We start from the raw sequence: 16,213 nt of genomic DNA on the forward strand, positions 1-16,213 counted from the left end.
TTTTCTATAAATCAACAATTGTTTCAAAAATACAGTCTACTAATGCAAATATTATAGTTATTGTACTCAAAATAAAAAGATAATTAAAATTAAAAATCAAAGTATTTGAATAGATAGTTCCCTAAAAATGTACAAAAGGCTAGTAAACACATGAAAAGTCACCTAACATTAGTTAGGGTGACACAGATCAAAATTATAATGATATATCACTTCACATTCACCAGAAGGGCTATAATAAATGAGATCATGTGATAATTACTTGTACATGTCTACTTTTCTGGGTCAGGGATGCCAAGATATTCACTTAAACATTATTTATGGGTATGTCTATGAGAGTGTTGGGATAAGAGTAGTATTTAAATCAATGGATTTATTGAAGTAATCATACTCTCCCATGTGAGTGGCCACAATCCAATCCACTGAGGTCATGAATAGATCTAAAAGCAGAGGAAGTTGGAATGTGACTCCTCTTTTGCTGTCTCACTGCTGAGGTGGGATATCACATTTCATCCTCTCCTGCCTTTGGACAGGGATTTATATCATGAGCTCCCCTTGGTCTCAGGTCTTCAGAATTAGACTAATTTATGGCTTTCCTAGGACCCCATCTTACACGGGATTTTTTGGCCCCCCTCTAATTTCTGAAGTCAATTCCTCATAATAAAACTCCTTTAAGATCCATTGGTTCCATTTCTCTAGAGAACCATAGTACAGGCAGTAACGAGTGTTGACATGGATGTAGAGAAACTGGAACTCACATACATAGTAGGTGGAATAGTAAATCAGTGAAGCTACTTTGGAAAATTGTTTAGCAGTTTAAAAACAGAGTTGCCATTTAATCTAGCAATTCCAATCCTAAACTTCTAGCCAAGAGACAAGAGAAGATATATACACAAAAATGTCTGTAAATGTTCACAGCAGCATTAAACCTAATAGCTTAAAAAGGAAATAACACAAATGTCCATTTAAGATAAATTGATAAACATAGGGATATACATCCTTACACTGGAATATTATTAGGCAATAGAAAGATTGTGGTGTTGATACATGCTGCAGTAAAGATAAACACTGTGCTAAGGGAAAGAAACTAGTCACAAAAGATGGCATTGTATGATTTTCTCTTTATATGAAACATCCAAAATAAGAAAACCCATCAGGGAGTTCCCATCATGTCTCAGAAGAAATGAAACTGACTAGTATCCATGAAGATGAAGGTCAGAGCCCTGGCCTCACTCACTGGATTAAGGATCCGGCATTGCTATGAGCCGTGGTGTAGGTCATAGATGTGGCTCAGATCTGGCTTTGCTGTGGCATAGGCTGGCAGCTACAGCCCTGATTCGATCCCTAGCCTGGGAACCTCCGTATGCCATGGGTGCGGCCCTAAAGAAAGACAAAGAGAAAACCCATCAAGAAAAAAATTAGTGGTTGCTTATGGCTGATGAAGGTGAAAGTGTGTGATAGGGAAGTACTGCTAAATTATGCTGATGTTTTCATATTCTGTAAATGCACTCAAAATCATTGAACTATACTCTTCAATAGGTGAACTTACCCCATGTAAGGTATATCTCAATGAAGATGTCACAAAAAAAGTAATAGTAAATGTTTCCTTTTGAATTTAAATCTGGCTGGACTATTGAATGCCATGAAATCATACATGCAGCAAACTGCCCCCTTCTGTATTTCCCCACAAGTTCATGAGGCCAAAGCTTTTGCAGACATTATCCCTGACTCTTCTGATGGTATGTGTTGCCCAGAATCCTCTCTCAGTGTATCTAAAAGGAATCCTATTAACACTACCAAGAATATCAATGGTTCAACAAAGTTTCCGCAAGACTTCAGAGATATAATCTTAAGTATTATACTCAAGTAAATAATTAAGCTACACCCTGCCATCTATCTTCTTATCATTATGGCAAATATGGAACACTGAAAACTTTCTAAGTTCCCTTGAGAATCTTGTATGCGGAAATGTTATGTAATATGGTGGCTGCAGAACAACTGACCTGTGTGGAAGGAGGAAGTGGATTCCTGACTGGAGTCCTTACTGTTAACTCTGTCTGCTCGAAGCTTAAATAAAAAATATCCACTGCTTTCCACTAGCAAAGACATGTACTTACACACTCCTCATTCCAAAGTTGGGATAAATTCAAGAGTATGGGACATAAAGATGCACTTTTAAGAAAAAAAAAATAGAAAAATAAGTATGTAAGCAACTCTATATTTAAAATTAGAAAATAAATAAAAATATAATAAAATTTTAAAAGGTTCACAAATTATAAAGCTAGGAAAAACAGCATATTTGTATTAATCAACTGCCTGACACACCTCTATATTGCTTTTGCTGTAATATATATATATATATATATTTTTTTTTTTTTTTGTCTTTTTGTCTTTTTGCCTTTTCTAGGGCCGCTCCCGCGGCATATGGAGGTTCCCAGGCTGGGGTCTAATCAGACCTGTAACCGCTGGCCTACACCACAGCCAGAGCAATGCGGGATCCAAGCCATGTCTTTGACCTACACCACAGCTCATGGCAACACCAGATCCTTAACCCATGGAGCAAGGCCAGAGAGCGAACCTGCAACCTCATGGTTCCTAGTCGGATTCGTTAACTCCTGAGCCAGGTGGGAACTCTTGCTGTAATATTTTTGGCAACATACTCTGATCATCCTCTAACATGAAAATGTTTTACAATGTTTTTAAAGAAAATATTTCAATATTTTCTTTGTATACTTGACACATTATTATTAGTATTACTGATTATTTAGAAAAGTAGCTTTGGGCCTCATAGTAAATATTTTATAATGTCGTACAATTTTTTAGAATTGGTAAAGTTGAGGAAATTCCTATTAAACATTTTAAATCCATAAATCATAAGATTTCAAAGTGTCTTAAATTTTTATTTCAGTTAATAATCTTCAGTATTCACTCATTAACTGCTTTTCTTTAATATCTTTATGGAAATGACACTTTATTGCTTTTGTATTATCCCCATTGGTGTCAGTCTTATATGTCAAATGAACAATTGATTTACAATTTTGATATACATTCTTATGATTAATTTCTTTATATAAATGGATTAACAAAACTCAAACTATTCATTAATTAATTTTGGAATTTGTATCTTTTTCTTAATGAATTATTACATTTTATATTATCTAAATTTTTGTTACAATTTACTTCTTAACATCAAAATATTCTCTGTTAATTACATTGATTATGTTTGTCATTGTGGTTTCAAATTTCATTTAAGAATCTAAATTTTTTTCAGTTCTTCAATAAATTACTATTAATCCAACAAAAAGGATACCTTTCATAACTGTTCGAAATTAAGCATGTGTTATTTCTCCTGTGTGTTATTAAAACATTCTGAAATGTCTTTTAGAATTGCAATTGAATGACAGATTTGAGCCATATCAACTTTAAAAATAAACATTAGCATTTTATTTGTGTTTGGGTTTCACATCTCAGATTTTGAAAATAAGTTTTAAAATATTGCAAAACCTGAACAGATTTTTAGTGGGCAGATAATTTTATTAAACTTAAAAATTACATAATAGCAGCTAGATGAACTTGAAATAAGAATGCATTAAAAAATTGCAAGGTAACGAGAACCAATAAATGTAGATGTTATGAAGGAAGCTTTTTCCTCTCTGATTAGATTAATACAATGAGTAGTATAAACACATATTATATAAAACTCTAGTTTCATAATTTTGTATGAGTCAGAAGTCCAGGCCCTAGTAGTGTTTCTGGAAGATATTCCAACATTAAGAAATTTGGAAATAACTTAAAAAATGTGTTGAAGTTACTATGAACATAAATGAATGAAGCTAACTCCTAAGTAACAGTCACCCAAATCATTTTCCCATAGCTGGATCCCCCAAATAAATACAGTCACTTCAAAATCACCTACAAGAGGGGGAGTGTACAAACAGGAGGCCAAAGTTGAAAAAGGCAGCCCTCAAATATTTGTGGCTAAAAATCTTTACTTATGCATATTTTATATTAATGTGCTTCAGGGAACTGTATTCAATACTCTATGGTAAGTTATAATGGACAATAATATAAAAAGAATATGTATGTATTATATGTATGTGTGTGTATTACTGAATCACTTTGCTGTACAGCAGAAATTAACAAAATATTGTGAATCAACCATACTTCAATAAAATATATATTTTTTAAATGTGCTTATGTGGAGTTCCTATTGTGGCCCAGCGGTTAACAAACCCAACTAGTATCTATGAGGACATGGGTTCAATCCCTGGCCCTGCTCATTGGTTAAGGATCTGGTGTTACTGTGAGCTATTGTGTAATTATCAGATGGGCTTGGATCCCTTGTTCCTGTGGCTGTGGGAGGATGCTGGCTGTAGCTCGGATTTGACCCTAGCCTGGGAACCTCCATATGCCGTGGGTGTGGCCCCAAAAAGACAAAAAATAAAAATGTGTTTACGTAAACCCATTACTGGGATCACTTCGCTGCAATGTGAATAAGCTTCGGGCGGTGAAAAGACAAAAATAATGACAGGAAAAAAACTCATAAAAAGGAGACTGGAATGAATGTGATAAAAAATAAATATATTTAACTTATATTTTGAGTAAGGATTAGAGATTATTGGAGTAACCCTTGAATAGCCTCTAGGATTCCTTGTACCCTGGACATTTTTGTTCTACATTTAGAAAATTCTATATGAGGTAGAATCTAGATAAGGGGATTGCACTTGACCTTGACAGCCAATATTATGTGCATTAGAAATCTATTGCTGCTCTATATTCGTTTCCTAAGGCTATGTAACAAATTAGTAAACATTTGGTGTCCTAAAACAGTATAAGTTTTTGACCTCACAGTTTATATAGGTAAAGAATCCAGGCACAGCCTAGTTGGTCCTTTGCTTAGGCTCACATGTGGTTGCAATAAAGTTGTCAATGGAGCTTTAGTCTTCTCTGGAGGTTCAAATGGAAAATAATCTGTTTCCAGATTCACTCATATCGTTGTCAAAATTCATTTTCTTATGGTCATGTGACTGTGGCCTTCAGCATCCAAAGATCAACTGCAGTCCCTGGCCAAGTGGCCCTCTCCTTGGCAATTCACGGTGTATAAAATTACTTCTTCCAGATCAGCAGGAGACACTATTGTGCTAATAACAGTTTTGTGTGGTATAAGGCTTGATCACTGTGTGATGTCCCATCCCCTTTGCCGTATTGTATGACTATAAACAGAGCCCCATTCCCCCCAACACTCAAGAGGAGAGGATTTTATAGTGTGTACCACTAGGGGAAAAAGATACCAGGGAATCTTAGTATTCTCCCTAGCACAATATGGAGACTATTGATTTACAGTGATTTTGTGTTTTTAAAAAAATTACCTGATAGTGGCAGGTACTTTACAGCTAGCAAGTAATGTCAAATAAAATGTGATTATGTGAAAAAAATCAGTTTTGGGAAACATCATTTGACATCCATTCATGAAAAGAGAAAATCTTTTTCTTTTCTTTTCTTTTTTTTTTTTCTCTTCATAGCCACACCAATGACATATGGAGTTCCCCTGACTAGGGGCTGAATCAGAGCTTCAGCTGAAGGCCTACATCACAGCCACAGAAATGCCAGATCTGAAGTGCATCTGTGGCCTGCACTGCAGCTTTGGCCTTCATGGCAGCTTGTGTCAATGCCAGATCTTTAACCCACTGAGCAAGGCCAAGCATCAAACTTGGTGAGGCCAGGGATCAAACCTACATCCTCACACTGTATCAGGTTCTTAATCCTATGAGCACAGAAAATCTTTATGAGTAAGTACCTGAGTATTTCACCCCATATATTCTTTTTTTTTTTTTAACCTGTTAACCCTCATTTTATTTTTTTATTTATTTTAATAGCATTTTTTATTACTCAATTACATTTATAATTGTACAATGATCATCACAACCAAATTTTATAGCATTTCCATCTGAAAACCCCAGCACATCACCCCACCCCCAACCTGTCTCATTTGGAAACCATAAGTTTTTCAAATTCTGTGGGTCAGTATCTGTTCTGTAAAGTTTATTGTGTTCTTTTTTTTAGATTCCACATGTTAAGTGATAGCATTTGATGTTGGTGTCTCACTGTCTGACTGACTTCAATTAGCCTGATAATTTCTAGGTCTATTCCAAGTTGCTGCAAATGCCATTAGTTCTTTCCTTTTAATGGCTGAGTAATATTCCATTGTGTATATGTACCACATCTTCTTAATCCACTCTTCCGTCAATGGACATTTAGGTTGTTTCCATGTCTTGGCTATTGTATACAGTGCTGCAATGGACATTGGAGTACATGCATGTTTTCGAGTCATGGTTTTCTCTAGATAGATGCCTAGGATCACCAGATATGTTCTTATTTTACTTTCGATTTTATTAAAACAAGAGCTTAATTTTTTTTATTTTTTCCTATTTAAATTTTTTTTATTTTTTCTATCGCAGCTGTTTTACAGTGTTCTGACAATTTTCTACAGTACAGTAAAGTGGCCCAGTCATACATACATATACACATTCTTTTTTTCACATCATCCTCCATCATGCTCCATCATAAGTGACTAGATATCATTCCCAGTGCTATTTAGCAGGATCTCATAGAGTTTATTTTTAATTTATTAATTCCACTTTTATAGAACATCAGTAAGAAGGTAAGTTCTTCTTTAATAACTTGACGAATGTAAGCTGATATTTGAAAAAAAAACAGACTTGGTTCTTCCATTAAGATACAGAACATGTGAATAATACTAAGTGCAAGAATCTGTAACTACTACACTGTTGCTTTCCTCGAAGAAATAAAAATCTTAATCAGAATACAGAGTTTATGTAAGTATTATGGAAACAAAGCTAATGAAACAATGAATTCTGCTCATGTGTGCTGGCAGTTTTCAAAATTAGTGAAATTTATACTGAATTGTTAGGATTGGATACATGAAGGGAAAGAGATGGGGGGTGTACCACAGAAAAAAGAAACAGCATGTGTAAATTCTAGTAGAGTGAAAGAAGTTGGCTTACTTGAGATATTGAGAAGTTAATCATTGTTTGTGTTTAGGGATCAGCATAGATGAGGAAGAGATTTCATTGTTAAACAAGGCTGGGGAAAGATCAAGAAAAAAACCAGCATTTTCAGCAAAACAATAGTATTTTATATTTAGGCAATGGGGTTTGTTTTAAGTGGTGACTGGGTAAAAATATCTATATACTAGAAAGACTGTTAATTAGCCTGGGAAGAATATCTTAGAAGAGATGGGTTTGCAAAAAGGGAAAAAATAAAATAGGCATTTAAACTTTTGTCTTAAGAAACTTGATTACTAAAAGATTAAAAAAAATAAAATAAAAAATAAAGAGGTCATCATTGCCTGATATCTGAAGAATCCTTAATGATATTAGAGAACTTACAGATGAAATTGAATAGCTGGAAAGGCATACTCAAAAGTTATATCGGGAAGATAGAGAGTGAAAGGTAAAACAGTTTCCTGCATGTAAGAGATGCTTGAATGTAATCAACGCATGTTTTTGATATGCCTAACAAGGGAGTACTGGAATTTCCATTAATTAACATTAAGAATTTTGAATTCTTGGAGTTCCTGCCGTAGCGCAGTGGTTAACGAATCCGACTAGGAACCATGAGGTTGCGGGTTCGGTCCCTGCCCTTGCTCAGTGGGTTAATGATCTGGCGTTGCAGTGAGCTGTGGTGTAGGTTGCAGATGCGGCTCGGATCCTGCGTTGCTGTGGCTCTGGCGTAGGCCAGTGCCTACAGCTCCGATTCGGCCCCTAGCCTGGGAACCTCCATATGCCACGAGAGCAGCCCGAGAAATGGCAAAAAGACAAAAAAAAAAAAAAAAAAAGAATTTTGAATTCTTGAATTTCTGTATTGCATCTACCAGGAATAACATGTGTCAGGAATTCAGTTCACAGATAATGAAGGGCTTTTAAAAATCAGTGACAGTTGGGATAAAGAGGAAGAATACTATGGATAATAGTTAGCTGAAAATAATTACTTGACTATCAGGGAATAAGTAAGAGGAAAACTTTGAGGATAAATTTATGATTCTATCTTGAGAAAATCAGCTTAGGCTATGTCATTAACAGTCATAGCATACAAAAGAGGACAAGCAAAGTTGGCATGCTTCTACTACTGATATTAAAAAAAAAATCTAAAAGATTGAAATCAAAAGAGAAAACTTCAGCTGAAGGTTGGTGGAAGAAAGAGTTATCATCTAAAATGAATCTATTAAAATAACAAGCTATTTTTCTATTTTATTTATTCAACTTTCAGAAATTAACTTTGCAAGGATGAAACTATCTTTTTTTGTAAAAAAATTATATTATTTTATATCTTTATTGAGTTAAGTGAGAAAAAATTAGACCGATTACATAAAAGTGAATGAGAATAGCAAAACTTCTATGAAAACTCAATTTAGGTTTTCAAGTGAATATATATACTTCTCTACAATAAACATTTTAACACGTGAATCTTTTAGCACATAAATAATTTGGAGATTCCATGATATAGTCTGTTTTGGCTATCTATTGCTATAGGGCAAAACACCCCAAAATTTTTATTTTATTTATTTATTTATTTATTTATTTATTTATTTTTGCTTTTTGGGCTGCACCCACAGCATATGGAGATTTCTAGGCTACGGGTCTAATGGAAGCTACAGCTTCCAGACTATCCCAGAGCCATAGCAACACCAGATCCAAGATGCATCTGCAAACTACACTGCAGCTCATGGCAATGCTGGATCCTTAACCCATTGAGGGAGGCCCCAGGGATGAAACCCGCAGCCTCATCTTTCCTATTCATAGTCGTCTCTGCTGTACCATGCACCATACGGGAACTCTAAAATACAACTTGCTGGAGTTACCCTCATGGCGCAGTATTTAATGAATCTGCCTAGGAACCATTAGGTTGTGGGTTTGATCCCTGGCTTTGCTCAGTGGGTTAAGGATCCAGTGTTGCCATGAGCTGTGGTGTAGGTCACAGACGAGGCTCAGATCCCGCATTGCTGTGGCTGTGGTGTAGGCCGACAGCTACAGCTCCTCTTCGACCCCTAGCCTGGGAACCTCCATATGCCGAAGGAGCGGCCCTAGAAAAGGCAAAAAAAAAAAGACAAAAACAAACAAACAAAAAAAATGACTTGCTTAAAGCAAGGGATGACAATCTATGCACATGACCAAACTCTGCTTTGGTTTTCTTTGTGTTTAGCCCATGGGTGAAGAGCAAATTTTATATTTTAAAAGATAATAAGATTTTAAAAATACATTTGTAAATATTATATGTGGCTCAAATATATGCCGGTGCATAAATATCTGCTGACAACTGCCCTAAAATAATCAAAAGCCTTTGTCATGGTTTTACAGTGTAGGCAGGGCTTAGAGTCGGCTCCTCACTCCTTGCAAGGCTTTGACTGGAGTGGCTAAAATGGGCTGGATGGGCTCAATCATGTGACCAGCCGTTCCTAGGTGATCTTGGCTAGGAGCTCATCTGGAGCCTCTTCATGTTGCTACTTGAGCTTCCTTACAGCATGAGGTTTGAGTTTAAAAAGGAACATTCAACAGCAGAAGATGCAGATCTCTAAACACCCAGTTCAGAAGTTCAGAGAGCATCCTTTTGTGTCCTTTCCATTACTCGAAGGGCATCACATTACTAGTCATCTTCAGGGGAAAGGGAAATAGGACCCACATTTTGGTGAAAGATTTGGCCGAGGATTTCCCTCTTTAAAATACCAAGTAGCTGCTATTGCAAACTCTGAATAAAGTAGAACTTCATAAAATTTAATAAAGATGCAATTTAGTTTAATGAGAAAATTCAAAACATGCAAGGGTAATTTGAATTTTATACTTATATAAGTATTTCTAGGTTCGCAAGCTTTCACCATTTTTGTGGTTCTAAACGAAGAGTAAAGACTAACACAGTACTTTGAATTTGCAAAATAATTTGTTTCAAAAACTCCATGTATTATTTTTTCTTATTAAGAAGCCTAAAGCAAATGTTGAATTTCAATACTTGGAATTATAATTTTATAATAAAGTACCAGAAAATTATTTCTATCAAGATTTGATTTGACATTTGGGAGTTAAAATTGTATTAAAGATGCATATTAGAAGTTCCCGTCATGGCGCAGTGGTTAACGAGTCCGACTAGGAACCATGAGGTTGCAGGTTCGGTCCCTGCCCTTGCTCAGTGGGTTAACGATCCAGCGTTGCCGTGAGCTGTGGTGTAGGTTGCAGATGCGGCTCGGATCCCGCGTTGCTGTGGCTCTGGCGTAGGCCGGTGGCTACAGCTCCGATTCGACCCCTTGCCTGGGAACCTCCATATGCCGCGGGAGCGGCCCTAGGAAAGGCAAAAAAAAGACAAAAAATAAATAAATAAATAAATAAAATAAATAAAAATGCATATTAGCTCATGAATTGGTACTAATAATACTAGAAGTTCAAAAAAAAAAGTGTACTTTATAGTACAATTTACAGAGGTTATCATGTGAGAGAAAATTAATAAGGACAATTAAATATCCTTGTATAAATTAATGTTTTAAAATTAAATTAACTAATTAATTTATCAATATATAGTATATATAGTAAATATATATTTATATATATAAATATATATTTTTACATTATAGACTTTTCTGCTTTTCTTTAAAATATGTCGTTTCTCTATCCATTAATAGGAGTGGTAATAAATTTGTGGAAATGATATGTGTATATTTTCATTAAGAAATTCTCAGTAAATTACGTTTGTGCTGGACTTTAAAATAAGAAAAAATATTCTGTTATATAATCAAAATTTTTTTCTGACAACATGATAAGTTTTACATTTGTATGAGGCCATAATTCCTATTTTCTATACTTGTGGAGTAGAACTCATTTTAATAATGTAATTTACTTGAAATAATATATTGCAAATACACACACGCATTCCTAGAAGATGTAAATATGCCTATGCACATACACACACAAAAAGTCTCTTACACAGCATTAATGAAGATTACTTATCATGATTCAATGGAGAGAAATTTACTGATTTGCATTGTAATCAGTTAGCCTGCCACAGCCTCATAAGTGCTGGCAGAAGATTCAGGATTCCCGGATCACAGACAAAGGACTGTATTATTATAATAGAGCAGGCATTATCAGTTTTATATTTACATGGTTCTTCATGAACCAGAAATCTCATGGAGGCCGTGCTGGTGGGCCTAGATGGTGGCTGCAAATTACAGCTGAGGAAACCTGAGTTAGCAAACACCAAACTTTGATAATGAGATGCCAGCAAATCTGCTCAAGTTTTGCCTAGTGGGATGATATTATCTTTATTAAACTTTAACACACCTGCCTTCTGCTCTGGAGGGAGACACTCTTTCTGTCTTATAAGGCTATTCATTATGCAAAAATCCTTCAAAATGGAGTCTAGAAAAAGGCAGTCAGTATCTCTGGCCACCTGATATGCAGAAATACCGAAGGTTTATGGAGAACTGTCTTCCAACACAGATTCCTCTTACTCTTCAGTTTAAAACCTGAGAAGCTTGTGTGTAAGCGTATAAACACATAGTACAGTCATGTAATTTTCTAAAAAGCAAGAGGATTTGATGAAAAACAATAGGAGTATAAGTTATTTCAAAAACAACCCTCAATATTGAACTTTTCACATTAAATTTTTATGTTAGCTTCATTATCATAGGAATGTAATTTTGAAATATCTATCTCTATCCTAGGTTAGTAGTATTAAAAAAAAGAGCTTTCCTTATTAGTGGAATACCTTAAAACTCAATCGAATTTTTGTTATGGATGCCTGGAAGTATGTTGACTCTGGATATATCATTTGGAAGTTCCTAATGGAAATTAGTTTTCCAATAATAATATATTGGATCATGATTTGCAGGCAATTAAACCTAATAGTCACACAGACCAATTCAATCACTGATTAGTGAATAAATACATGATTTTCTTGTAGTTCCTTTCAGTCTATCTGTGGAATATGTGCTTGAGAAAAAAGAAAGTTAACTGAGAGCTTGAAGAATATGTACATGGTTCTACATCTTTTCAAAGTAGTGTGACCATGGGCGTCCCCATTGTGGCGCAGTGTAAATGAATCTGAGTGGTATCCATGAGGATGCGGGTTCAATACCTAGCCTTGATCAGTGGGTCGGGGGGGACGGCATCAAGCATGGCTGTAAGCTGTGGTTTAGGCCACAGACATGGCTTGGATCCTGCATTGCTGTGGCTGTGGCATAGGCTGGCAGCTGTAACTCCTATTTGGCCCTTAGCCTGGGAACTTCCACATGGCATAGGTGAGGCCGTAAAAAGACAAAAAAAAAAAAAGAAAAGAAAAAAAAGAAGAAGAAGAAAAGAAAAAAAATAGTGTGACTGTATAATTTGATATCCAAACCAAATCATTTTGAGAATGTAAGAAGATGCTATTCATTTTTACATCATGACAACAAATACAAATCTGGATAGACCAGGATGTATAATCCACAAAATCATAATCCACAAAATTTATCACCATCAATAAGAATTGGCATTTGGCTCTAAAGGATCGAACACAGATATTTTATATCAATGGGTGTTTGGTTCTTATTTGAGAAGCCTGGAAATGACAAACATTTTAAAGGAGATATCACATCTTCCATATACATTGGAGGACTAGGCAGATTCAACCGTTTTTATTTTTCTGTAATCAAGTTCACCTCAATTCTTTTTAAATATTCATAGCCTACAACATGATGTTTCATATTTCTTTTGCATTTTTCAGTGCCAAGCACTGTGCTGTGAATTTTCCACTAAATATCTTATTTAATCTTCACTCCATTCTATCATAGAAGTTCCAATGTTCTCACCACTTTATAAGTCAAGAAACTAAGCCTATGGAAATTGTGATACATGCAAATTCCCATGGTCTTTAAGGGGTGGAGTCAGGTTTTGAAATCAGCCAGTCTGACTCTACAATCTATACCATTTGTGAATATATATGATCTTCGTATCAGCAGGTTAACTTTTTACTCAGCCATGTATTTGATTTGAGATGGAAAATCACCAAAGAGAAGCACTAACAAATTTAGAATACAGTTATTAGATGGTGGGTAAATAGTTGGCCATTTAAATTTGTACATTTTGCAGAAAACAGGTAGTGAAACAAGATGGCCTCAATCATGGATATTGATGAGCTAAAATGAGTTGGGATGATTAGGTTGTTGGATTCTTCTGCTTACCTACTTTTGCTTACACCTAGTTTTCCTCAGATTCTAAAATACAGATCTCATTGTTTACCTGCTGAACCATATTTTGATAGTGAATGTAGAAAATTCAGCCAGTGATGAATAGATAAATCCTACCCGTGGGGAAGATAAAAGTGAAATTCTCTTGAAATCACCCAAAGCTCCCTGCCTACTCTATCCTGCTAATTTATACCATAATCAACTAGAAGAGACCATAAAATGAAGATACGAACTTACAAACTGAGTCATCTAATGGAGAATTTTATGTATATATATCCTTGCTTACTAAGGACATGTCTAGAGAGCTAGTCTTTCATTCAGCCTTTATACAGTTGAAAAGACATCACAACAGAGCTCAGTCCAGATGGGCTAATAATCTATAAAAGTGCCAACATAGACATCAATGGAAAAAAACAAAACAAAACAAGCACTGATCTCAAGTACATCCTACATGAGGGGGAGCTGGGAATGAGAGGTAAAAAGAAAAGCCTACTTAGAGTCTTAAATTAAAGTCTGTTCAAATTAGGCCCATTATGAATGCAGGCTGGAGTTACCATTGTGGCTCAGCAGTAGCAAACCTAAGTAGTATCCACGAGGATGCAATTTCAATCCCTGGCCTCTTTTAGTAGGTTAAGTATCTGGCGTTGCCGGTGAAACTGTGATGTAGTTCACAGACATGGATCAGATCCTGCATTGCTGAGGCTTCGATTCGACCCCCAGCCTGGGAACTTCCAACCATATGCCCACAGGTACGGCCCTAAAAAGCAAAAAAAAAAAAAAGTCTGCTGTTTAATTGGGTCAAACTAGGATCTGGCCAAGTAACTTGAGCATTCAGAATGCCCAATTACATCAGGCTTAGAAAGCAATGAAGGAAAAGGTGTGAGCTGCTTCTCATTCTGAAAAAGTTGCATCTTCCTCTGAGCTCCTCACCTTGATGTCTATGTGGAAATCTGCTTTGGAAACAATTAAAGCACTGTGATTCTGACATAGGAGAGACTTGAAGCCACTAAGTCTAACCAAAAAGCAGGTAGACCCACTGGGACTGCCCTCACTTACTCAGAGACTTTCTCCCTATTGCCACAAACACATCTGTAGCCAGAAGAGGGGCAAACATGGTCTTAGCACAGCTTTTACTCAGTTTTATCAAAGACCCTTTGATAAACCATTATCTATAACCATTATCCCTCTAATCAGACACACTTTTTAACATTTCCCTCAGTAGTTTAAACCCAAAACAACCTATACTACCCTTTTTTCCCCATGACTTTTATCAGGTATAAATGTAGCATTTACAGGTGATTCAGTATCTATAATTTCAATAAAAAGGTTTGTGTTAAGCAAAGATGAAACTTGCATATATAAAGGGAATGAGGACAGAATCTGCACACTGAAGGGGATCAGACCCTTGGATGGAAAATTATTCAGCAATTACAGTGTTGCCTAGTTAAGTGCTAGAGTAATGCTCGGCAAAGGACTGAGGGAACAGATGTGGCACATGTCCCATGAGGGATAATATTTAAGCTCGATTTGGAAGGTGGTTTAGCGTTATCCATATAAATTTGGGGAAACTCATTTTCTTAAAAGGCATTAATATATGTAAAATATGAAGGCATGACTCTGGAATGCAAGTTTACTTTTTCCTTTTTGTCTTTTTAGGACCTCACCTGCAGTATATCGAAGTTCCCAGGCTAGGGGTCAAATCAGAGCTATAGCTGCTGCCTTATGCCACAGCCACAACAATGCCAAATCTGAGCTGCATCTGCAGTCTACACCACAGATCATTTTCAATGCCAGATCCCCGACCCACCAAGCTAGGCCGGGGATAGAAGACACATCCTTATGAATACTAGTCAGATTCGTTTCCACTGAGCCATGATGTGAGCTTCTGGAATGCAAGTTTTGTAACATAGTTGGGATGTTTTTTTATTTACTCAAGCATAGAAAATTGTCTCACATGAAGTAAACATTTGATTACTATTTGTTAAGCGAATGGCAGAATATGGTGAATTTGAACAATTGAAATTAGTTTGATACTTGCTAAAGAAAAGCAATTTGAATAAGAGCTCACCCTACTGTGTTTAGGTAATAGTACAATATAGAATGCAGAGGATGATGATGTGTAGAAAGGCCCAGGTAAATATCCGGGGCTGTGTTTCATTACTGGTTCTCTCTAAGCTGGCAAATAATCTTGACTGTACAGAGTAAAGGTGAGACATTAAAGACAAAAGGATTAAGACAAAAGGATTAAGACAAAAAACTTCCTTTGCTCTATGATTCCTCAGATTTGGGAGCTTCTCTGGCTCTTCAGTGCCTAAGAAAATTGTTCAAGTGCGGAAGAATCTTTAGGAAACTATTATACTTCCATAATTTTAAATATGTTATTTTTTCTGCCTTTTCTTTACTGGGATTACTAGGAAGCAATGAAGTTGTAGGGCTCTTCATTACTTAAATATGTATTTTTTCTCTAATTTAAACAATGAAGGGTCAGTTGTGCCACAGCAAGCTATGCTGACTATTTTCTTAAATTGACGTTGAACTGTAGAATAATTTTAGGCAGAGTATTGGAATATTTAACTTTACATTTGACAGTGAATCTAAGTATGGGGCAAAGACGAATTTGAGGGAAATCTACACCGAAGAAATAGAGGGAAACTTATTAATGCTTATTCTTGAACACAGATGTATTGAACACTAAATGTTTGTGATAGCTGTGCTAGACACAAGGCTACAGGTGAGAACAAGGCAAACTCAAGCTCTGTCCTTGTGAGGTCTTATATTCTAGAAGAACAGAGAAATACTGAATTAGTGAGATTAAGTCTGATGCTAAAACAAAGTATAAAATGAGAGTGTGACAGAATAACCTAAAGATCTTTTTGAAGATATAAGTGTACAGTAAGATGTAGATTTCAGTAGAAGACAGATACATAGAGAAGATAAGCATCCCAGGCAAAGGGTACAGCACAAGAGAATTCCGTATGAATAAAC

Source organism: Sus scrofa, chromosome 16 (genome assembly GCF_054392235.1).
Source record: "Sus scrofa isolate SSC_HxYL_T2T_F1_AM1 chromosome 16, Sscrofa_HxYL_maternal_Yorkshire_Landrace_v2.0, whole genome shotgun sequence".
Classification (NCBI taxonomy): Eukaryota; Metazoa; Chordata; class Mammalia; order Artiodactyla; family Suidae; genus Sus; species Sus scrofa.